The sequence below is a fragment of the Helianthus annuus genome, chromosome 2, assembly GCF_002127325.2.
Source record: "Helianthus annuus cultivar XRQ/B chromosome 2, HanXRQr2.0-SUNRISE, whole genome shotgun sequence".
In the NCBI taxonomy this organism is placed as follows: Eukaryota; Viridiplantae; Streptophyta; class Magnoliopsida; order Asterales; family Asteraceae; genus Helianthus; species Helianthus annuus.
Genome location: NC_035434.2, coordinates 123,899,095 through 123,925,036, shown reverse-complemented (window position 1 = coordinate 123,925,036; position 25,942 = coordinate 123,899,095). Strand labels below are relative to the sequence as shown.

At 35.3% G+C, this 25,942-nt stretch overlaps 2 long non-coding RNA genes across 2 annotated transcripts; both read right to left on the bottom strand.

Moving 5' to 3' along the window:
• Positions 1–4,925: 4,925 nt before the first annotated feature.
• Positions 4,926–6,271, bottom strand: LOC110905498. Its single transcript, XR_002573181.2, has 3 exons — positions 5,852–6,271; positions 5,347–5,403; positions 4,926–5,255 (listed from the first exon to the last, which is right to left on the bottom strand). It is a non-coding gene; the product is annotated as an uncharacterized LOC110905498 (long non-coding RNA).
• Positions 6,272–7,222: 951 nt separating this feature from the next.
• On the bottom strand, positions 7,223–9,465 carry LOC110905490. The gene is made up of 3 exons (XR_002573173.2): positions 9,302–9,465; positions 7,677–7,797; positions 7,223–7,578 (listed from the first exon to the last, which is right to left on the bottom strand). It is a non-coding gene; the product is annotated as an uncharacterized LOC110905490 (long non-coding RNA).
• Positions 9,466–25,942: the final 16,477 nt, after the last annotated feature.

Here is a 25,942-nt window from a genome sequence, read left to right as displayed (position 1 = left end):
GTAAAATAACGTTAACGTAAAAATTGGCGCATAAAAGAACGGCGCGTAAAACTGGGCATAAAAACAGCGCATAAAAACACGGTCGCAAAAAACGGCGTGAAAAAACGGGGCGTCTACCGGGTCATAAAAAAACGCACGTAAAAAACGGGGGCGAAAAAAAACGGCGTGTAATACGGATCATAAAAACGGCGCGTAAAACGGGCCGTATAAACGGCGCGTAAAAACGGGTCTTAAAAAAACGTAGATTTTGATGACGATGGCGCGGCAAGGACGGCGGAGGGTAGGGTTTTTGATCCTGCAACCCCACTTTTGCAGCCACTTGATTATCGGATAATCTGAGCCAAACCCCATTTTTTTTTCGAGATACCCTTTGTTTTTGATGTTTGTTGGATTTTTTATATTTTTTTTGAGGCGTCGATGATGATAGCAATCTATCTGAGATACCTACCGAGTAGCGATTTTCTGGGTGCGTTCGTTTTTACGTAGAACGTTAAACGTTTTACGTAGAACGTAAAACGTAAAAAGTTTAACGTGAAATGTAAAAAGTTTAACGTGAAACGTAAAAAGTTAAACGTGAAACGTAAAAAGTTTTACGTGAAACGTAAAACGTAAAAAGTTTACGTAAAACGTAAACCGTAAACTTTTTTATCGTAAAACGTAAACTTTTTTTGATGTAAAACGTAAAAAAACGGCGCGTTAAAACGTAAAAATTTTAACGTAAAACGTAAAAAAACGGCGCGTTAAAACGTAAAAAATTTAACGTAAAAAAACGGCGATTTTCTGTTGCGTTCGGTTTTGCGTAAAAACGTTTTTGTAAAAAAAAAAAATAAACCGTAAACTTGTTAACGTAAACCGTAAACTTTTTATCGTTAAAAACGTGAAGCGTAAAAAGTGTTACGTAAATTTTTCCGTAAGTTTTACGTAAAACGTAAAACGTAAAAAGTTTTTCGTAAGTTTTCCGTAAACTTTTTCGTAAATTTTTTTCGTAAGTTTTACGTAAACTTTTTCGTAAGTTTTTCGTAAAACGTAAAAAGTTTAACGTAAAACGTAAAAACTTTTACGTAAAACGTAAAAAGTTTAAATTTTTAACGCAAAACGTAAAAAGTGTACAAAAAGGGGCGCGTTAAAAAAGTGAAAAAAACGGCGCGTTTAAAACGGCGTGTAAAAAAACGACGCATTACAAAAAGTGGAGAAACGGCGCGTTTTAAAAAAACGACGCTTGAAAAAACGGCGCGTTAAAACGCGTAAAAAAACGGCGCGTTAAAAAACTTCGGAAAAACGGCGCGTTAAAAAACTTCAAAAAAACGACGCATTAAAAAACTTCGGAAAACGGCGCGTTAAAACGGCGTGTAAAAAGCGTGTAAAAAATTTGGCGCGTTAAAAAACGTGGAAAAAATGGCGCGTTTAAAAAAACGACGCTTGAAAAAATCGGCGCGTTAAAAAACTTCGGAAAAACGGCGCGTAAAAAATGTGTAAAAACCGCGCGTTAAAAAACGCCGATTGAGAAAAACGACGACTTAAAAAAAGGCGCGTTAAAACGGCGCGTAAAAAACGGTGCGTTAATAAAACGCCGATTGAGAAAAACGACGCCTTTAAAAAACGGCGCGTAAAAACGGCGCGTGAAAAACGGCGTTAAAAAACGTTGCGTTAAAAAACGGCGTTAAAAAACGGCGCGTTAAAAAATCGATGCGTTAAAAACGGAGCGTTTAAAAAAACGCCGATTGAGGACGGCGCGTTAAAAAACGGCGCGTTAAAAAAGGCGCGTTAATAAACGGCGCGTTAAAAAAACGACGCGTTAAAAACGGCGCATTAAAAAACGGCGCGTTAAAAATGGCACGTTAAAAAACGGCGCGTTAAAAACGGCATGTTAAAAAAACGCCGATTGAGAAAAACGACGCCTTAAAAAAACGGCGCGTCAAAACGGCGCGTAAAAAACGGCGCTGAAAAACGGCGCGTAAAAAACGGCGTGTAAAAAAAACGGCGCGTTACGCTTGAAAAACGGCGCGTAAAAAAAACGGCGCGTTAAAAAACGGCGTTAAAAACGGCGCGTCAAAAAAACGTAAAAAGTTTAACGTAAAACTTAAATTGTAAAAAGTATAAAAATCTTTTAAAAAAAATCTGAATTTAAAAATGTTTTTAATAAAGAAATTATGTTTAAAAAATAAAAGTAATAAAAAGTAATTAATGAATAGGACAAAAAAGGTAATTTAAAATTAATATATATATAAAGACAAAATAGAGTTATTTTACTTAAATACCCTTTTGGATTATAATATTAAAGACATAATAAGACAAAAAACTTTTAATATTAATATTAACTACTTTTAATCACATCCATCCATCTAGTTGATCTAAGGGCCATAAAGTGGTTCTCATGGTTTTTACAACTAGAGGTGGTTTTCATTTTAGCGATCCCCTATATATATATATATATAGGGCTTGGTTAGATAAGAAACCCCTTCTTTTTAAGAAAACTATGGAAACCCATTCTGAACCATTGATTAGCTTACATCTAAGTTGATCAAAGGCCATGATTATTTTGGTGTTAATAAAAATAAAAGGAAATACAAAAGACTGCCAACTTGTACCATCCAAGGGCATTTTCGGTAGGTAACATAAACATCAAATCACCATAAAAGCTTCTCTTTCTCTTACCTCTTTCTCTTACCTCTTTCTCTTTCCTCTTTCTCTTTCCCATTTCTTCTTCCCTGATCTTGAAGACAACCATAGCCACAACCATAAAAGCTTATCCGGACGGTTTGAAGACCCTTCTTCGTGTTCAGGTGTTGTTGATTAGAGAAACAATAACCTTTAGAGAGAGAACGATGACAAGATAAATGTTTTTAGAGAGAGAAAGTTGATGTTTTAGAGAGAGAAACAACAATCTTCATCATGTTCATCTATAATCTTTATTTTTTTAGAGAGAGAGAGATTTGAATGTTCAAGTGTGTGTGAGAGAAGAAGGTTTGAAGACCCTTCTTCGTGTTCATCGGACGGGTATAGATCCGGTAAGTGTTCTTGAAATATCATTTCACACTTGATTTTTTGTTGAAATGGTTGTTAATATGTTTTTATGTGCTGAAAGTGTTTTAGTAATGGTTAATGGGGTATCCATGGTTAATGTTCATGTATTTTAAATAAATCAAAAACTTTAGGATGAAATTTTGAACGAGTTTTTTTTTGTTGGTTTGGTTGCTTGTTAGGGGCTTTTGATCTTAACAGTAGCTGTTCTTATGTTGGTTTGGGTTGCTTGTTTGGGTTTATGATCTGAACAGTAAGTGTTTTTTTTTTTGGTTGCTTGATTCACAGACTCAGGCCCATAACATGTGTTAAGCCCCATGTTAGAATCTTATATAGCGTGTGTTAATTTATAGAAACAAACCCATAAAGATATTCAATTGACAAGCTTGATGGATTTAAATAAATCCAAAACTTTAGGATGAGATTTTGAACGGGTTTTTTTGTTGGTTTGGGGCTTTTGATCTTAACAATAATTGTTTTTTTTTTGTTGGGTTGCTTGATTTACAGAGACAGACCCATAACATGTGTTAAGCACCTGTTAGAATGATATATAATGTGTGTTGATTTACAGAAACAGATCCATAAAAGATATTGAATTGACAAGCTGGATGGATGTAGGCGACGTTAATGCGGGGACATTGAATAAGTCACATCCTTTGGGAAAGATGCCTTCGTTCATTTATAGCATGTGTTGGTGGTTCATGCTGTAACAGAACACCATGATGTAACGTGTAATATGAAACGAGCCATTTATGGTAACACATGTACCGGTAATTTTGGAATATATAATATTGTATTCATGTATAAGCTAGTGGTTTACAAAACACCATGATGTGTATATACTGATCTAACATGTGTTACAATTTGTCTGTTCGGAACATGTAATTGCTTAACATGTGACAAGGGTGAAAACAGTCGACGGGGGCGATGAGTTTAATGGGGAGCTTAGTTAATATCGTAATCTTGTTGTAACCCCACTTGTATACATATGATAACATGTAAGCATCCATTATAACCCGACTTGTATTCATGTATATGAAAGTGGTTTGCAAAACACCATGATGTGCATATACTGACCGTAACACGTGAACAAGTTAACATGGAACATACAAGTTAATATCGTAACACCGTATACCTGAATAAAATGTGTTAAGCCTCTGTTATACCTGAATACATGAGTATAAGCTAGTGGTTTCCAAAACACCATGATGTGTATATACATACTGTAACATGTGTTAAAGTGACTGAAAATGTATAACGTGTGTTAAGCATCTATTATAACGTGTGTTAAGACTTCCATAATGGATGAATAAACTACAATAGTAACTTAACAACAACAGAGTAAACATGATATAACGTGTGTTAAGCCTCTATTATAACATGTGTTAAGACTTCCAGAATGGATGCATAAACTTCAATAGTAACTGTGACAGTAGAGGTACAAATACTGGCGCCTCCACCATTATAATCTTGTTGTAACCCGACTTGTATTCATGTATATGAAAGTGGTTTGCAAAACACTATGATGTGCATATACTGATAGTAAAAACGTGTACAAGTTAATATGGAACATACAAGTTAATATCGTAACACCGTATACCTGGGATAAAATGTGTTAACCCTCTGTTATAATCTTGGTTTAACCTAACATGGTGTCATGTATAAGCTATTGGTTTCCAAAACACCATGATGTGTATATACATACTGTAACATGTGTTAAGCGACTGAAATGTATAACGTGTGTTAAGCATCTATTATAACGTGTGTAAAGACTTCCACAGTGGATGAATAAACTCCAATAGTAACTTAATAACAACAGAGTAAACCTGATATAACGTGTGTTAAGCCTCTATTATAACATGTGTTAAGACTTCTAGAATGGATGCATAAACTTCAATAGTAACTGTAACAGTAAAGGTACAAATACGGGCGCCTCCAACAGAAAATGTGTTAAGTCTAGACCGTTTTAACATCGTGTACTAGAGAAAACAAGAAGAGTCTCACATTACATATTACTAGTAAACAAAAATACATAGCACTAATACGTGTTATGTTGTACATGGGTTTCATGTCACATGTAACACATGCATGTCCTGAAGTTCAAACTATAACACGTGTTAATTGTGTTGTGTTGTAACATAAACATGGTCATGATCCTTAAGCATCTGATCCACGTTTGACGAAACCAACGGACCCGAGAATTGGATCTTGTTTCCCTTGTATCCATCACCATCCTAATAACAAAAAGATAAGATAACCGTTAAGTCGTTAACCACACATAACTATTAACACATTCATAGCCAGAAAATCTAGTAGAATCACCACCTGGTAAGGTAGCTACGGGTTGTAGTAACAGGATATGTCATCTAGTAGAATCACCACCTGGTAAGGATGAAAAAAAAGACAAACATTTTATTGAAAATAACATCACCGAAAATCAAAGAACTCAGAAAAAAACTCAAAAGTAATGAATCTAACATCAAATCTGCTTCAAACCCATATGTTTGAAACACATATAGATCTGAAACAACTAAGAAGACCTGATTTTTGAAGAAAGAAATTGCGCACACAAAAATTTCTTCTTGGTCTTGATTTAAAATTTTTAAATAAACAAAAGAAGCTCTGATTTTAAATCTATCAAATATCATAAAAAGTATAAATTTAAACAAATTACATAAATAGCAAAAAAAACGTGTTTCTCTCACACACATTTGTGCGTATGTTCTTGGTGTCCAGATGAACAAGATGAATATTGTTGTTTCTCTCTCCAAAACATCAGTTTTCTCTCGCTAAAAACAGAATTAAAGATGTGATGAGAGCAACACCTTACTTTCTTTTCTTGAAGAGCTTCGATAATTGCTTCGATCCTCAGATTTGGTGGCTTCAATAGAAAGTAATGAGTATAAGATCTACCCGGCGACATTAACGGGTTATATGATGGATTTGTCTCAATGGACATTAATGGAGAAAGGAATAAATGAAGAAGTAAATTGTAAATGAAGATGTGCAGGACATTAATGAAGGTCTTTCTTAGAAATGAAAATGATAGATATGGAGTTAGAAAGATACATTGGGAAGATAAATGGGTAATAAATGTTGTCAAATCATAGTAGACAAAAGTCAAGTTATCTTTTAGAGTTAGGTAGTATAATGTTGAATTTACCAAAGTGCCCTCAAAAGCAAAAAGAAAGATGGAGATGGCTGGGACACGTGGCCAATTGTAGGCCTTGTAATGGGTTTTCAAAGTTTTCTCAAAATAAGGGGTTTTCTCTAGAGCATTATCCTATATATATATATATATATATATATATATGGAGTTAGCAAGAGTGGCTTTATAAATTTATGGATCTACGTGGTGGAGGATCATTAGGTGCTTTTCAAAATTACAAGGAGGTTGTTTTTCTTTTATGATTTTATCAATTTCAAAAAGAGTTGTAATCATATGTGCGCAATTGGTGCAAAAAAGTCTACCAAGTATGGCTACATTACCTGTGTTAAGCCTCTTTAGCAAAGAAGGAAAAGCAACAAAAAAAATGCAATACATGCTCTAAAGAGGGAATGGAGTAAGCCAAGAACTTTGAATTAGTGACCCTGCTTCAAAAAATGATTTACTCCTAAAATTACGACTTTCCATCCAAAATTATTTTGTTTTTGTAATGTAATTGGAAAAGATCTTCAATGAGACACTAATGAGACACTGGATGTATTTTTAGCTTCATATATATTTCACGCACACATCTGGTTCAGTTGTGTTATGGATGAGATGAGATTGTAAAACAATTGTGTTTCAACTAGATCGCGTTTCTCCTTGGATTCAGTTTACATTTATTTTCGTTTATTTATTTTAGTTTACTTTTTTCGTTGGATGGTGGCAGTGGCATCAGGTTTTCTCGACACTCTGATCGGGAAAATACTGGAGAGGCTGCAAGCACATGGAATTTTCTGAACCTAGGACCATCCGTATTTAGCCGGTTGTTGCTGAATTTGTTTATTAGTCTTTGCAGATGCTCACGGTACGTTTGATTTCACTTAGATGCTCCGTAGAATTATTTGTTCGTATCATTGCTCTCATTAGATGAATACGTGTTGTTTACATCACTTTCTTTGACTTTTGAAGGCTTTTCGTTTTGTGTGATGCGAATTGGTTAGTTGCTGTTGTTTATGAAATCTTATATTGGTTTCCCTGTATCTAATCAAAGAAAAACTAACAGAAAAAACGGCAAATTTTCGTGTTATTAGTACTAAACATAGGTAAAAATCAAAGTTTCGATGAAGAGATATTGGTTGCTAAACATTATTACACTAGGATTTTGCCATGCCGCGCTTTGCGGCGGCAAAACAGAATATTCACGTATGTATTGAACACTTCTAATGTAAACAAATTCACAAATTTACTTACGACCAACTCGACCTGTTCTGACCCGTTACCCAACATTCCCCTAAGAATAGAACAGGTATCATGTACACGAAGAGATGCCACTATGCCAGTTAGGCTAGGCAACTCAAGGCTAACAGCAACACTCGACGATCATCTCATATCATATCCGGTCTCAAAACCTGACAAAACGCAAAATCACAACCTAAGATATCTGTACTGCTAGGTTATGATCATTGTCAACATATGGTGAATTATGGAAATAGTAAGCAAAACTGACCATAACTAATGTGTAATGCATAGCAGGTTTGACCAAAAAACGTGAAACCCAATTTATGACTACTGTCCTGAAGTTGGTACGAATCTTTTCCCAAGGAATGCACTACATGTAGAAGGTTTGACTACAATAAAAAGTCAAAATGAATTCAAGATTAATATCATTAAAGTTTTAAGTGTAATTTTTTTATAAGGAGTTGTCTAAATTTAGTAAGTTTGACGCTAAAGTCAAACTAAATTCACGACTAATGTTTGGAAACACTAAAGTGTAAATTTTTCTTAACAAATTGTCTAAATGTAGCATGTTGGACCTAAAAGTCAAAACAAAATTCAAGATACAGAAAGTAAAATTGCAATTCTCTCTATCGGTCTAACCCCAACGTAAAACTAATTAATCCAATATTACCGTCTCTAAAGTCATAGTATATATCTTATATTAACGAAGGATTGTGTTAAAAATACCCCAATCTCTATTATTACTTTTGGTAACCCCTATCAAGTTGTCAAATCTCTAATATCCTTCATTTTGACGTTTTCATGAGGAGTCGACTAAAAGTTTCGGGCTAGTGGGCTACAACAAACATATTACAACCACAAACATATCACGGCACTGAAAAATTAATTGAACTAAAATCACACCACAATGACCAGTCAATTGTAGCTAAGTTTGCCCAATTTATAATCCATAGAAACTATTTCCTTTTATCTCTAATATCTTTTAACACATATGCGAACAAATAACGTTTAGGGTGAAGTCGTAATGTTTTGCGCCAAATCAATGAAATACCTATTTTGACCCGTTACATGACTTGTTCAGCCACACATTGATTTTGATATCTAAGTTTAGTTTTTAAGTTGGACTTTAATTGCGGTTATGCCATGCTCTATTTTAATTTTAGACACTACATTTGTTTTCATTTTGTCTTTCTTTACTTAATTTATTTTATAAATAATTTTAGTTATATTTTTCGTTCCGATCTGCAAGTGTAATTGGATGTCAATTTTTCTAAACTCTTTAAAAGTGCTGGTATATTACAAATACCTAATAATATGTCATATTTTTTATTTGATAATTATAACATCTTTGTCCTTTTTTTGGTTAATGCTGGATTCAAGACTATTATTAATTCTAATTCATAAAAACATTTGAAATCCGATTCTTATTATTCCTAAAATCCATACACTCAGCTCTCTCCTGTGATAATTTTGAAGCAAAAGCTTCCAAACATTATGTCTTTGTCTGTGAAATACCTCTCACCCCACTCTATCTACATCACCAGCCCAACGCAACACCACCGGTCCATCACCAATAAATTGCCACCAGCCCGCCACCACAACAGAAATGTGGATGCCGCAGTGCCACCGCCACCCGCTACCTCCTGGTGGAGACGTCGATATATCCTCCACCTTCCTTAACCCAGGCATTGAAATAGTCACGGCCACTCCGACGATGTCTTAAATTCCGTCACCGTCTCTCTAAAAAGTATTTTTCTCCTAAATCTTTGATTCCACAAAGAAACAGTGTTTTATGTTGTATCAAGGTTTTTTTCAAATCTTCCCTTCGTAAACCCTAGATATTCATACCATAAAGCATCGTTCATATCAAGATTAAGATGAAAGATAACATACCTTTTGAAAGCCAAGATGAAATCATGAAAAGCTTCCTGTGAGGACGTTGATTCAGTTCCGATAGGCCATGGACGGCCTCCTTTAGTATCTCATCTCTGATCGCCTCCCTCTCTTTATGCTTCTCTCTCTAAACCTCTTTCTCTCTCTATCTATGTGTGATGCATGTGTACATATGGTGACCAAGGAAGAAAAGGACAGAATATGAGTGAGGATCAAAACTGCCATTTGTGAAAGTTGAAGGACTGCTTTTGTCGGTGGGAAAACCCCACCGACCTTTGTCTTTAAGATTTATATAAATATAAATTGTAAAAGAAATTAATGACTACACAAAACACTTATTTTGTATTGTATCCGCATCAGACGAATTAATCATTTGCAATCAACCATGGAAAATAAGATTTAAACTACTCATGTTTATTTATTAACGCCTAGCTCAAGACCTAAGTTGTTGAAACTGTACAATAAAAGATAACCTGCCTAAAATTAAAATGAAGTAAAAAAAAATGAAACAATAGTTTAATGTTATCCTATGAATAACAAATTTTAATTATGTTAAAAGGAAAAAAGCAGAAAGGTTCATGTTATCTAAGAATTGGCATGAATAGTTACGTGTTGTTTATCATTTGAGTAAGGTATATGTGTAGCTTTGAATAAATGTTTAAACACAGATTGAAAAAAAAAAATAATAACTTTTAGATAAAAAAAACATATAAATTTAAACAGGTTAACTATTCAACCTCTTTAATATCGAGCTAAACTCAAACATTTATTAAACGAGCAATACATGTTAAAGCCAATAATCATGTTTTTTTGGTCTTAATCCAATTAAACTCACATAGTTATCGGAAATGGAATCAAAGGTATGATTACACTTTTTTGAGTTGAAACTTGCATCTTCTTCATCGCGTTTCTCGGTTGAAACTCGCATTTTCTTTATCGACTGGACGTGGCAAAATGGTTGTCTGATGGGTTGGGTAATGGGTCAAATGGGGGTCATTTATCGGGCCAAAAGTTTGTTTTGTTTGGAGCATTTATCCATTTTTTGTTTCGCACATTTATTTGAACAATCGAGGTTGAATAAGTTGTTTAGTTTTGCAGTGATGATGATGATGGGGAGATGGTTTCAAAGAAAAAGAACCCATGAAGTGATTGTGAACTTGGAGAAGAAGCATTGAGAAGGGCAGGCAATACTTGAAGTGTATTTTAGAAGGCGAATTATAGTGGTAGTGTTAAAAAAACACAGGTTTGGATTGAAATACTTTGGCGTAATCTGTTGGGCATGAAAGCTGGCTAGACTCTATTTTTTTTATGGATATTACATAACATATATGGATTTTTTATAGTAAACTCTTGAAACAGAGTGTTATTTTCAATTTCAAACATGCTACAATGTGCAATCCTCTAGACCGAGTCAACATCTACCAGCATCAATGCTAATGCTTGGTTGTTTCACCACCTGTTGAACCTAAAGCATGAACCTACAAGTGCATGGGTTTGAGACTTTGTATAATAAATAAAATCGCAATTCAATAATCGAGTTACTTACGTCGTCTATCTGTTGCCGTTGCGCGTTGCCTATCTGGTGCGCGCCACCGCAATGCACGGCGGGTAAAAATCTAGTTATCGTATATTTCAAATTATATTTGAAAAAAAATCATTTAATTATAACCAAGATTTAGATACTGTTATACTAAACACATATTATCTTTTGAAATATATATCTATAAGTAATTCTTATACTTTATTTTCTTTTGAAATAATATCTATATTGTAATTTTTATAGTTAAAAAATATGTAAAAGTAGTGAAAGAAAAAAAATCAGAAAAGGCACGTTACACACTAGAGGTGTACAAAATCGGGTCATGCCCAAAGTGTTCAGTTAGAAAACCGACGCAGTTTTTTACATCATGGGCTCAACCCGGTTTGGCCTAAACCGGTTCGGATTATGAACCCATTTAAGGTTTAAAAGTCCGAACCTATTCTATTTAGTTTGGGCCTAACCCTATTATTCTTCGGGTTCTAACTGATTTGGGCCAAACTGGTTTTTATTACTCAATTTTAGATTTGGAATCTCGAACCGTTCCCAAACGGGGTTTGGTCAGTGCTCAAAATTGGTTTGGCCCTATCCGGTTTTCTAGTGTATAGGGTCGGGTTGTAAACTGGTTTGTATGGCTAAACCACCTAATGAATTGGGCTTAGTCGGCTATAAGAACACCTAAGCACAATATTTTGATGGGCTAGCTGGCCTAATTCTATTATCATTATCAATGCTACAATAATTGGACAATAGATTTTATCCATTTATCTTGAACGTCCTTTTAGATCAATTTAACAGGAATTAACTGTCATTGACATCCCTGTGGTTTGTTCACTTTTGTCATTTCAAGTCAAATTTCAAAATTGCACCGTTTTCCTCTCTGACATTTTGGAAAGTGTCATTTCAGTCTAAAAAATAACCATAGTTAAAAAAATTAGTTAGCTTAGGGGTAAAATTCGTTTGTTTCTAAGCAGTTGGTTAAGGGTTTGATCCCAGCCAGCTGCAATTTTGGCTGTGGTTACCTCTAAGATAACTGAATGTTTTAACTGTGGTTATTTTTTGGGCTGAAATTGCACATTTCCAAAATGTCAGGGAGGAAAATGGTGCAATATTGAAATTTGACCTGAAATGGCAAAAGTAAACAAACCTCAGAGACGTAAATGACAGTTAACTCATTTAATAGAAAAACACTTGCTTCTTGCAAATTCAACGAATTGTATATGTTTGATATGCGATTGATGAAACTGGTTATGGGTTAGTGGGGAGTGAGAAACTGTTTGCTTATGGCAAGTGCAAAGGCAAGAAAATTAGGAGAGAGAGTGAAAGATATAAAAACATCGAGAATGGACACTTTTTATTGTTCTGATTCTGATATTTGATATTGTATTATCATTTTGACCTTAGTATTGATTATAATTTATAAAGTGTGGATTAGGATCAAATACAAAGGATCCTAATTGTAAGAAGTGTAAGAAGGATTTATAGAGTGACAAGTGTCCAATAACCTAAAAAAACCCACTACACAAAAAAACCCCACTACAAAAAAAAAAAAAAAAAAAAAACTTAAACATCCACCACCACCAAAAACCTAACCCCCCCCCCACATCACCCACCCAAAAAAAAAAAAAAAAATTTTTTTTTTTTTTTGCTGAGGGGGTGGGGGGTGGGGGTTTAGGTTTTTGGGTGGGGGTGGGTGTTTAGTTTTTTTTAGATTTTTTTTAGGTTTTGGGGGGGGGGGGTGGGGGGGGGTAGGTTTTTTTTAGGTTTTTGTGGGGGGGGGGGGGGGAGGGGGGGGGGGTTAGGTTTTTTTAGGTTTTTGGGGGGTGGGGTGGGGGGTTAGGTTTTTTGGAGAGGTATAGTTTTTTTTTTTTTTTGCGGGGGGGGGGGGGGGGGGGTGTTTAGGTTTTTTGGTGGGGGGAGGGGGGTTAGGTTTTTTTTGGGTGGTGGTGGGGTGGGTGTTTAGGTTTTTGGTGGTGATGTAGTGGGTTTAGTTTTAGGTTATTGGACACTTGTCACTCTATAAATCCTTCTTACACTTCTTACAATTAGAAGCCTTTGTAGAATAACTTGACCCTATAAAGTGTTAATTCTTTATTTTTTTAAATTAAGATATATTATTTATATATAAAATACTGGCCGAGTTACATCAATATCGCAGGTAAGCGAGCAACAAGCTGCGCCGCTACCCCTTCCTAAATAGCAAACTCTAGCCTATTAAAGACAAACCCCTGCCCCCTGTTATTCGTTTTTCATGTTTTTATTCATTGCTCGCTAGGGTTCTGAATAGCAAACCCTAGCCTATTATTCGTTTTTCATGTTTAACTAGTGTTGAGACTTGAGATTTGTATGTTGGTGCATACGCTAATACGTACTTTGAAAAGGTTGATAATACATGTTTCCAACTGCATCAAGTGTTGACAAAACCGCCCTACCACACATTGATGGTAAAGCAGATGAACCCCCTCTATGAGCCGAGCCGGCTAAAGGGTCAAACGAAGGGTTCAGAAAGTATCACTTGTGGTACGTAAGAAGGCCAATCCAAATCACATGAAGTGAGTTTTGAAATCTTCTGTTGGAAAACCTTCTAAAATGTTTGTGCTTGATAAAGCGAAGTATTCTAACGCAGATGATTATAACTCAAGTGGCAAACAGAAAGTAACCTCTGATGGGTGCCAAAGAAAGTAAAACACGGATTTGTTAAATAATTGAGTAAAATGCCAAACCGGTCCCTGAGTTTAGGCCAGTTTTGTCACTTCAGTCAAAAAATGAAATTATTTGTATTAGGGTCCCCAAGGTTTCATTTTGTTACCATATTCATCCAATTGGCAATCTGAGTTAGAATTTTCTGTTAGATTTTCCTTTTTTTTGTCGTTTTCCTCATATAAATGAAGGATATAATCGTCATTTTATGCCTTAATATATTTTAATTAAATGTGGAAAACGACAAAAATGGGGAGAAGGTAACTGAAAATTCCAACCCGATTTACCAATTGGATGAAAATGGCAACAAAAATGATACCTCCCAGATACAAAAGATTCATTTTTAGATTGAAGTGGCAAAAGTAGCCTAAACTCAGAGACCATTTTGGCATTTTACTCTAAATAATTTGATAGACAGACGGGCATCAAAACAGTATTTTCTACCTCTCATCTTATTCTTATTCTAATTCTGATTGTTCACCATCTCACATTCACTTTTGGAACACACGTCCAAACGCCCCCGTGTAAAATGTTGATATCTATTAATAGAGTATAAATTTTGTACCAAAGTTTCTCATGTGTTATTGTTTTAATACTTGTGTTCTAGACAAATGCAGGTAGGAAAAGGAGAAAATCTGAAGCTGATGCACCAAATCTTGAATCAGAAGATGTTATAGCGCGGATAGAAAGATAACGGAATTAATAATTGATAGCATTGAGTTTCTGTTTCCTAAGGGAAAGGAAAAGCAAGAAAGCATAGGCGGCTTGCGCTGCAAGGAAAGGGACATAAGCATGTTGGAAGGAGATCTAAGCCTGAAGTTATTAGTGATTCTTCTGATTCTAGCGAAGAAACTGTTTATAGACTTTAGTAATGAAGGGATACAAGAGGTAAAAACATTGGGTATAAACAAGGGCGCATGATAGAGGGGGGGGGGGGAGGCAAACTTTTCGCTAAGTAGTGTCCGGTATGTAGTTTTCGTATAGAATTTTTTAGGTATATATGTTTTCGACCCCTCGGTTTTATAATTTTTTTAGGTATATACATTTTCGACCCCCCGGTCGAAAATCTCAAGCTATAAGGCCTCTGCGAGGTCAAATGAAACCGTAACAATGTCATAACGCTGATAAAGCGGCTTTCTAACAGTAACTAATTACGAGAAAGGGCTTCTTGTTTCTGCATTGTAGGTAGGTAGGAATAGGATAAGAATACTACAAGGCATTCCTGATGTTTGACAAGATCTTGCATGTCTATTTGTCCTATGTGGTTTTATGGAACTTGTTTGTTGGGTTCGAGATATGGTTTTTTCAACCACTTTCTTCATAATAAGGATGTAAGGAGTGGTTAAACAATTTGGAGTGGCAAACCAAAAAACCGAACAATCAGAGCGCGCCATGTCAATCAGTCAAAAGCGTTTAAACTTTGTTGAAAAGTGTTGGTAATGGTTTAAACCAATGTTTTAAAAACCGGTTTTTAAATCAAACCGGATTAGGCTAAAAAAATGGTTCATCCGGTTGAACCAGGTTGTACCGAGCGGTTCAACCGGGTTGAGTAGCTAACTCTGTAATTTTATAAATTACAACATTAACTCAAAAGTTAATCCAAAAATGCATGATTACATATTAAAAGATGATTCAAAAGTAAATTCATAATAAAAAATAATCCAAAGGATAATCGAAATCATTCAATTTTCCAACAAGTTCTTTTAAATGAAAGTGTACGACATGTTTAAGTCATTTGAGTGTTGAATAATCAAGTTCATGATTGCATAAAAGATGTAATTCACTATTATCGTCATCCTTATAAACTGAAGGATATCTATTTTTGTTTCATACAATATTAAGTAAGAATTTAGTTACGAATAATCATAATATATAAAAATTACGTAAGATAAATAACGTATATAATAAAAATAAGTAACAACCCAAACTAAAATAACCCTGGGCCGGTACCGGTATTACGTTTCAAACCGGTATACCGGATTTTACCGCCGATACAAACCTTATGTCGTTTCACTTATTCACCGGGGTGTTTCGTACCGGATTTACATCTGAAAACGGTAATACCGGTATAACCGGCCGGTATTTACCGGTTTTTAAAACATTGGTTTAAACACTTGCTGAAGTGGTAAACTTTTTTTATTTATTTTTTTTGTGCACTAGTTTATTTAATATTTCAATTAAAAAACAATAAATTTTCATAAATTAAATTAAAACATCAAAATTACACTAAATTAAAAAACAATAAAATTACATTAACTTGAAATAAATTAAATTAGTCTTCGTCCAAAAGGTGTGGTAAATCTTGACTTGCGAGATGATCTATGAGATCGTGTTTTAGTCTCCAATGCGTGTCTTCATCCATCAACTCTCCCAACACCGTATCGTCTAGAGCGGGCTCGACCAGAGGATCCCGAATGTGCACCGGTGCTATCGCCTTTCCTTCATCTTTCAAAATCATGTTGTGTAAAATAATACACGTGTACACGACACTCCTAATTTTTTTCACGGATCTTGCGAGATAGGGTCGACTCAATACACCCCATTTCTCCTTCAAAACACCAAAAGCCCGTTCGACGTCTTTTCTTGCCGCCTCATGTTGCCTCTTGAATTTCTTTTGGTCTACTTCGTGAGGGTAAGGGATCGACTTCACAAACACTGACCATGAAGGGTTGATTCCATCCACGAGCAAATAACCACGTTTGTATAAATGGTTGTTAACGTAAAATGGACATTTTGGCGCGGTTCCATTTTGTTCCGTTAAAAATAACGGAGATTGTTGTAGAACATTGATATCGTTTTGGGAAGAACTGGTGGTATTTTTTGGTTTGGTTAGGTATATATTTGAATGTATTTGGTTAATGGTTTGGTTTGATATTTATAGTTTAATTTTTAAAGAAAAAATAATTTTTTTTATTTGAACACTAATATTACCGTTAAACCTGGCCCACCTTTCAAAATCAATCTTCCCCTAGTCGGCAACCTATCCCCGATTTGTTTTGTTTGCCGCGTCGGCATTGGGTCAGCGGCGGTGTTTGCCGATCGGCAAACCCGTTTGCCGCCCTTTGCCAACTCCCACACCGTACACCCTAAGACCATTGGGTATGGGGAGGATAGTCTCCAAAGGGACTATCCTCCACATAAGCGCCACGTAAGCATGGGAGGACCATCCCCTTGGAGACTATCCAAGGGTGTGGTGGATGCTCCTCCCCCATTTTTTTATTATTTATATTTGCCATATTAATTAAAACAAACTAAATAAAAATAAAAAAAGTTACATTTAAATAAAAACTTAAAGCTACATTAAAAAAAACCTAAAGTAACATTAAAAAAAAAACCTAAACTTAAATTAAAAAAAAAGCCTAAAGTTACAAATAAATAAAAAAAAATACGCGTTGTTTTCTCCGAGACTTCAAATGTGATCGATCAAGTCCGATTGAAGATTGACATGTGTGAAATCGTTATGTAACGAGAACCTGTTCAAATCTTGTTGTTCTCCGCTAACCGGAACATTATTCTCCTCCACCGCGTTCTCATCATACTCACAAATTGAATTTCCTTCGTCTTCGAGGATCATGTTATGCAGCAGAATACAAGCATACATACAGTATCGCAATGTTTTGGGTGTAAAAGCGCGTGCTGGGTTTTCAATAATATGCCATCTTTGTTGGAGAACCCCAAAACAGTGTTCAATATCTTTTCTAGCCGCTTCTTGAAACTTGGCAAATTTCTTGATTTTTTCATCCGCAAGATGCCTAACCGTTTTAACTATTGTAGAGTATTGTGGGTATATTACATCGGCAAGATAATACCCGCGTCTGTACTCCACGCCCGAAACTGTAAAACTCGTATCAGGACCGACCCCTTTTATAACATCGTCAAAAACCTCTGAATTTTGTAGAACGTTGATGTCGTTATTCGAACCAGGAATACCAAACAAAGCATGCCAAATCCATAGGTCTTGAGACGCAACAGCTTCTAGAATTATTGTTGGATGTCCCTGGTCGCCTCACGTATACATTCCTCGCTAAGCGGTAGGACAATTCCGCCATGGCCAATGCATGCAATCAATGCTCCTGAGCATGCCTGGAAAACAGTGCCTTGCTTGGTGGTGTTGATACAAATTTTGAACATCATTGTGATTCGGTTTTGTTGGGATTGAACCCTAACAGAGGAACAGATAATGTAAAGCCAAAACCGGATCCCATCAGTGGACACTTAATAAGCAGTCGTTTACTCTAATCTCTCCCCTTGACAGTGGTTATCTAACAGCTTATGGATCTTAAGTACTGCTCAACTACAACAACTGATAAACCAAACTCTGATGATTATCTAACAACTGCTGAAGACAAACTCTGTTGCTCTATCTACTGCTATTACCTAAGTACTGCTGAAGACTGTTGGTGCATTACGTCTATTGACTTCGTCTTGTATCATGTTATAGGATAGGATAGGTTAGAATAACCAGTGCACGAGGTTCGAGAAACAAGAAGTAGTTGAATAGCATGTTGGACCGCTTATATGGACATTGTCCATAAAAGCGATCCACATTATCTTCCCTGGATCGCTTTTGTGACATGGTCGTATTAGCGGTTCCTGAACTCTATAAATAGGTGACTGGTTATTTCATTTGTAACGGCTCGGAACTTGTAACGAAGTGCTGCCGAATTGCTTCCAGGTTGTAAACATTATCAGAATCAATAAAGTGAAGCATTATATTTAGTTTGAGCATCTAATTCACTGATTCCGCCTTTGAATTGGAAAACGACTCTTCTGATCGACTCATTCAGGGTCAACGACGATCCAACAAGTGGTATCAGAGCTCAGGAGGAAGAGTTCAGCTCAAATCTGATTCGTTTTCTGTCTTCTACACCTTCTTTTTCGATTTAGACGAGTTTCCACGGTTAAAATCGGACGAATTTTTCACAGAACGTGTATTATTGGACAATAACAAACCCTTGAAACTTTCTGACTAAAACTCGAACTAAAAATGGACAAAACAGCCTTCGAATGTAGGTTCGTGTTTTTGGACATAGTGTGAACCGCTTTTAAGAAAATTTGAAGTCAGGACCGCTCCAAAATTGGTTTAGGACCGCTTTTCTGAACATCTGTTAGTCTGGATCGCTCATAACTACTATTTGGACCGCTCCAAGAACACTTGAATCGCTTATATGAACCGCTCATAGGTCTTATTTTTGAACCGCTTATTTGATTTTGAGGTGGTTCGCTTTTGTGAACAAGTAAGGATCGCTTATACGGACTACTGTGACTCGCTCATAAGATAATTGTGGACCGCTCATATGACAATTTCTGAACCGCTTATCTGACATAGTTTGGTCCGCTCATACGACATAGTTTGGGATCGCTTATTCGTTCAATTTGATTGGTTCGCTTATTTGTCAAAATCCTGGTTCGCTTATTTAAACATTCTGAGTTCGCTCATACGATCAATCTGTGTTCGTTCAAGTGTCAAGATTATTACACGACATCGAGTGTTTGTGTATTTCAAAAATTACTTGATATTGTTTTAACTGATTTAGTTTGTTTGGTTGCTTCCAGTCATTGAATTTCAGGTAATTCACGAATCTAAGAACATGTCAAAAGAAGAGCATGATAGATGGTGGAAAAGAGACAGAGCAAGATGGGAGATTGGCAAGTTATATGCTCCGTTTCAAGAAGCACAGAGAAATGAGAGGTGGAGTGAAGAGTTGGAATGTTATTTGGATCCGTATGGTAATCCGGTGGTTGATCCAGCGAAAGTTGACTTTGATGCAGTAACTAATGCGTTTCCAAGTGAAGGTGTTTACAACACAAAAAGGCTCTCTGACAAAAATTATTTGATAGAATTCATGAAAGAATTGAAAGAGATTTTTGAGGCAAGTCTACCGAAGGTGGTAGAGTTGAAGAAGAAAAAAGAAGAAGATTTGAAGAAAATGATTGAAGAAGTCAAGGCTGTGGTAAAGATTGATGCTGAAAAGAAGATTGAAAAGATACAGAAGACAGAGGCAGCCGATGTGTCGTCGATCACTGAGATAATAAAATTTTCTGACTCATTAAATGATGAAGTGATAAATGCTTTAAAAGAAAAATGTAAAGAAAGAATTGAATCGGAACAAAATTTGAAATCAAGAGTCGAGAAATTAACACAAAAATGTGAAAATCTTGAAAATGAAAATAAAGTTTTGAAAGAAAAATGTGATACAAAATGTGTTGATTGCATTGAAAAAGAATCTAGATTTTTAGAATTACAAAAGCAATATGATTCTTTAAAACAATCAAGTCAGAGAGTACAAGAAGCTTATGATACTTTGAAGAGCCAAGTCAAAAGTTTTGATCAAAGATTGTCTGAAACTTGAACAACTAAAGAAATGTATGAAAGACAATTTAAACAAAAACAAATTGAATTAAACAAACGTGTTGATGAAATTGCGAATCTTAAACAAGTCTTGGCTGAAAAAGAAAAGATTGTTACAAAACTTCAAAGTTATCATGATTCTTCGTACATTCTCGAACGTATTTTCAATATCACACCTGATAACAAAGATACTAATGTTTGTAAAAAGGGTATTGGTTCAGAATATCATCAGGTACCACCACCATTGAGAGACAATTATACTTTTTATGATGAGGAAAAGGTGGCAAAGGGTTTGAACATAGCTGACCAATTACCTGAAAGTATCGATGTTATTTACACCAAATCTGATGATGCTGATGATTCAGAGGTGGTGAGTAAGGTGGTTGATAGTGTTTTGAAAGGAAAGTCTGAATCACAGGATGAAGATGAAGGAAATCTTTATGATGGATATCTGAAAGACACGAAATCTGAGAAGAATTTGAATGATGATTCAAAAGGATTGGTTTATACCATGATTGGATCGGACAAATTATTCTTGGATGTGGTTTTCCCGATTCAGAATGTGATTTCAGAGAAAATTGACAAAGTTTTCAAGATGGTTGAAATTGAGAAGTCGGACATGTCGAAGTTTGCTTGTAAAGGTTTCAAAGGGTCTTATAACAAACCTGGGTCTAAGAAGAAAAACATGAAGTCTGGTTTGGGGTATAAGAAGAAACATAATCAAAACAGAACTGATAGGTCCAATTTTCAGATAAAAATGAATTTTGTTCAAGGAAAAAGTTTTACCGAAGAAGAAAAATTCAAAATTGGAAAACAATCTAATGCAGAGTTTGAGACTATGAAAGAGAAACAACAACAAGCAAAAGATGTGTCAAAGAAAGTTTGTTTTAAATGTGATCAAGTTGGACACGTTGCACGGAAATGTCAAAATTCCAAAGTCTGTTGATGTTCAAAAACAGAAATCTGGTAATGAGAAACCAAGGTCAACCAGATTTGATTCGAGACAAACTTGGAGGTACACTACAAACAAGTTTGCATCAAATCAAATTTGGAAACCAAAATCGGACAGGTTCGATTCAAGACAGACCTGGAATTCTCACACATCCAGATCGACTACAACACAGATTTGGAGACCGATAGTTGTTGTGACAGAACCTCGAAAAATCTGGAAACCCAAAAATATTGTTCAAAAGCAACAAGTTCAGAAAGAAACAAATTTTTATAAAAGAGGTGTTCTTGAAGGTCAAGTGTGGTCGGTTAAGAAACGTGTTGATTTGATAAAAGATGAGAAACAGAAACAAATTTGGAAACCAAAAACAACTTCTGAGGTTTCAGATGTGGTTGCTTATGATGCAAATTTTCCACCGCTTAAGGCTGAAAATTTTAAAATTCAGGTTGCTAGAATCAAGGTTACACCTAAGGCTCCTGAGGCCTGGGTGGACACCATGTTTGATTAAGTGGTTGGAATTGCCGGAGCTTCCTGGATCGCGAAGCATGAATCGGCATCTATCTTTATTGTTTGAAATGTTTATGACAGATTGTTTGTGTATTTGATAAAGTTTGAATGTGCAGGTGCTAAATGCTGATGAAGATTGTGAGAGTGTTGCACGGGAAGAGGTTGAAGATCCCTGGTTTTGGTCAGACAGGGAGTTTGTGTGTTGTTTTGTATGAATTTGTGTTGGTTTTGATGATTGTTGTTTGTTTGTAGTTGTGTTGGTTTGGATTGATGTTTGGGATGGTTGATATTAGTTTACTTAGAATAAGTGGTGATGGACTATGCCGAAACCCTCACGGCGGAACAAACATGATTACTCACACGTTGAAGAATGGTTTTCTAACGGTCAAAATCAATGGGTTGTAAATCATGGGGGTACGTTATATTTTCTGCAAAACAGAGCATGAGATGCAGAAAATGGATGACGCGACAAAGCTATCAGTATCGGTTTGTCAAATTTCTTTAATGGTTTTGCATTTTAGGGGGAGATATATTGTTAGAAAATACAAAAACATTAGAAAATTTGAAAAATACAAAAACATGATAAAATTCAAAAATTTGAGTGTTGTGTAAAAAGAGGAAATGATAGTACATCAGTAGACAGTTACAGTATGCTAAAGATATGTAATGATTAAACAGCATTAAGCAGTCTCACTGATGATATGTCGATAGGTTTTTATACATTTAGTAAGCTTTTGCGGGATATAAACCTAAATTCAAACTTGCTTATTTTGTGGGGAACACTACTTGGATATATAGGTAACCCCTGAAATCTCGTTTGAAAGGTCTTGTATTCTGATATACTAGGTGTTTATACTTTATGATGTCTGGGGTATTATTCCGGGACTTCTGCTGAACGGTAGTTCTGACCTAGTCCTTGGCTAATACTTTATTCCAAAATGCTTGAAATATAGCATAAAGCCCTCAGCTGATTAGACAATAAAATTGATAATCAGTTGTTGTAGCTAAAAAGATTCTCTAAAGGGAACACACTGCAAAGTCGAAGCTGATATCTCTCTGCTGAACGGAAGTTCTGACCTGAGATCCCTCAGTTCTTGCATACCCTAATTTATGTACAGACATCATTGTAGTATTCTTACCTGTAAGACTGAATATTGGGATTCTGGATACGAGAGTATATTCAAGAGGTGGGACACATGAATGAGTTTAAGTCTTAAAACATCTAAATCGTATCCTGAATTAGTTGAAATTTGTATGAAAATTTAAGTGGATCAGTATATTGACAATCTAAGTGAATTGTTTAATTCTTAATGTGTAACTAAGCTCAACTGTACTTGTGACTTGTCAAAAACTGATATGATCCTCTGACGCATACTCAAACAAAAATATTGTTTGTAAATATTGTTTGTATATATTTCTTTACAGCTTTATATTTTCAGAAAACACAAAAAGATTTTGATTTCTGCATTATTTTCGATAAACCGATGTCTGAGTTGCTGAGTTTCAAAATCTTAGTATGCTGATTGTGTTTCTGAAAACAAAACGAGTTCATTAATTTGAAACTTGAAATTTCTTGGAAAATCTTCAAAAACATTTGTGATATCTTCAAGGTCATTAACTTGAACTTGAATGATAATTTGTGAGGGAATTGGATTCTTTATATTGCCATATCTGTTAAGTTTGTTGACAGGGGGAGTGTATTAGAGAACATGATGAATTTGAAAATATTGTTACTTATGAATGTTTGAGAATTACAGGAAAGATTCAGATTACGATCCCGAAGAGTTGAGTTTAAGGGGGAGTCTGAAGATAAGTTGAAAGTGAAGCAGAGCTTGTAATGGAAAAGTAAGGTGATGATCTCTAAAAGCACAAAAGCTTGACGAGAGGGGGAGCCTACTGATGATGAAGTTGTAAAGATGTTCAAAGTGAAAGATTAAAGGATTCTTATATGGTTGCAATCTGAACAAGTTGGCAAAGATGATAAAGACTGAAGAGGTGGCAGAACAGAAAATGTTCATTGAAGACTTCGTCAATATCCGAGGGGGAGTCTGTTGGTGCATTACGTCTATTGACTTCGTCTTGTATCATGTTATAGGATAGGATAGGTTAGAATAACCAGTGCACGAGGTTCGAGAAACAAGAAGTAGTTGAATAGCATGTTGGACCGCTTATATGGACATTGTCCATAAAAGCGATCCACATTATCTTCCCTGGATCGCTTTTGTGACATGGTCGTATTAGCGGTTCCTGAACTCTATAAATAGGTGACTGGTTATTTCATTTGTAACGGCTCGGAACTTGTAACGAAGTGCTGCCGAATTGCTTCCAGGTTGTAAACATTATCAGAATCAATAAAGTGAAGCATTATATTTAGTTTGAGCATCTAATTCACTGATTCCGCCTTTGAATTGGAAAACGACTCTTCTGATCGACTCATTCAGGGTCAACGACGATCCAACAAAGACTCAAGCACTGCCCTCTCAAAGACTGATCACCTTTGAAGAAAGCACTGAAAACTCAACATCTATGCTAAGGCTACAACAGTGGAACGTGAAGCAGTAGTTTCCTTATGTTTTGTAGTTTAGTGAATATCAGATGTTACAGAACAGTAGTTTGTATAGAACAGTATTTATAGTTTGTTAGGTCGTTAGATGTCACTATCATGGTGACGTCAGCTGAAGCATATCAGTAGTTTGGTTTGCCTATAAGTATGACAGTACTCTGTACTGTTACACTTGATCGTTTTGAGTGAGTTCTTCTTCTCAATTCATCCTTTCATCTTGTGCAACCAACTCTGGTGTATCAGGCTGAGGGGGAGTTTAGATTGTAAGCTTTAACTGTAATCTTTTGCTCTTATGTAAATCTTTTGACTCAATGAAAAGCAATTGTTTATCAATCTATACTTTCTTTTGTTTGTGTTTACAAAGTTTGCCACTCATTTCCGCTGCACTTACATCATTTCATGCAAACAAACACAATCATGACAGCCTCAGATCCTAACAATTGGTATCAGAGCTTGGACAGTCAAATTCGATCTAACAATCAATTTGACATAACAGTTCAGCTCACAAGTCATTGATACTAAAGGTTGGTTGTATTCAGTTGAAAAACAGAGTAACGAGCAAATCATGATCAAAATGGTTATTCAAAAAACTCTGTAAATCAACCAAGATGTCATATGACACACAAATCTCAAGCAACAAGTGTTATCATGCATATGTCACTCATAGTTTTCAGATCTGTAAAATATCTGATAAATTATGGGATCGTTCGATGTTTCAAAATTGATTTCAATTGTTGTTTCGATATTTGTGATGCTTTCAATAAACACTAAAGTATGTACCTCAGATCAGCAAAACTTGTGTTCATCTAAAACACCTGCATATTGCTGACATTGAAAAGAGGGAGATAAAACTTTAGTCAAAATCTCTCATGTGCTCAAAGGCAGGTCGAGTACTTTCAAAGGACCAAATCAACCTTGTCTAAAACACATTGAGAAAATAAGGTGTCAAAACAGTCCTAATCATAGGTAATGTGAGATCTGAAATAAAACATGCTCAAACATGGTCAGATTTCTCAAAACATTGCTTCAAAGTGATTATGGACAAAGTATGTTCAAAATATAATCTCCTAGTGAGTATTTCTGAACATATGAATAAAAAAACAGGGGTAAAACGGGAAAAGGGAAATAAAAATCTCAAAGTGTGGCTATCTCAAAACTTTTGAAATCAAAAGAAAAGAGCATTAGCACAAAACACTTTTGAGGTTAAAGTTAGGTCATCAGTGGTCATTAAGCAACTGTGTGCTTTCAGCAATACAGAAATTGTTCTGGTAGCAATAGCATCTCCAGTTATTGTGCTTAAAAGAAATTTACAATCAATTGACAAGAAAATGACCCAAACAATGGTCAGAATAACTTGAGAATAATTTGATCATTTACTTGAAAAACTGTCGGATCCTTTTGATTATCTTCAAAACATCCTTTATTTTTTTAAGGTGTTTTCCTTGTAATAAAACCAGATGCATTTTAATTTCTATAAAATGTATTTTGTAATTTTACTCATTTTTTATAGTAAAAGTTCATCTCTGGTCAGGATGAAATTTCCTTATTTTTTTGGGAAATTACTATCCTTAAGTCTGGTCAAAAGGAAATGACATACATATCAAGGTCATGTTAACCTCAAGTTTGGTAGAAATAGGTCAAAATTGATTGCAAATTAGTTCCTATCTACTGAGACACTCATGATCTAGTTCAAGTAATTAGACACAAAATGAGTTGTTTTAGTAGAAAAAGATCTCATCATCTGGGATGCTAAACCACTGTCTGAAATAATAGACAGATGGCAAAACCTTGAACAAAATTTCTGAAGATAACTGCTGACAACTTAATCTTGATATGATACATCTAAAATGTATCTTGTTAAGAATAGCATTTCTGTAAACAACAGATGATAGATAGATAGATATTGTGCTTTCCAAGACAAAAATCAATATCTACATCTAAACCAACAGATGCTAAAATTATTTGTCAAAAGTCAAAACACTGCTGCACAAACAGTTGTTAAACATATGACCTTCTTTTGTTTTTATCCACTG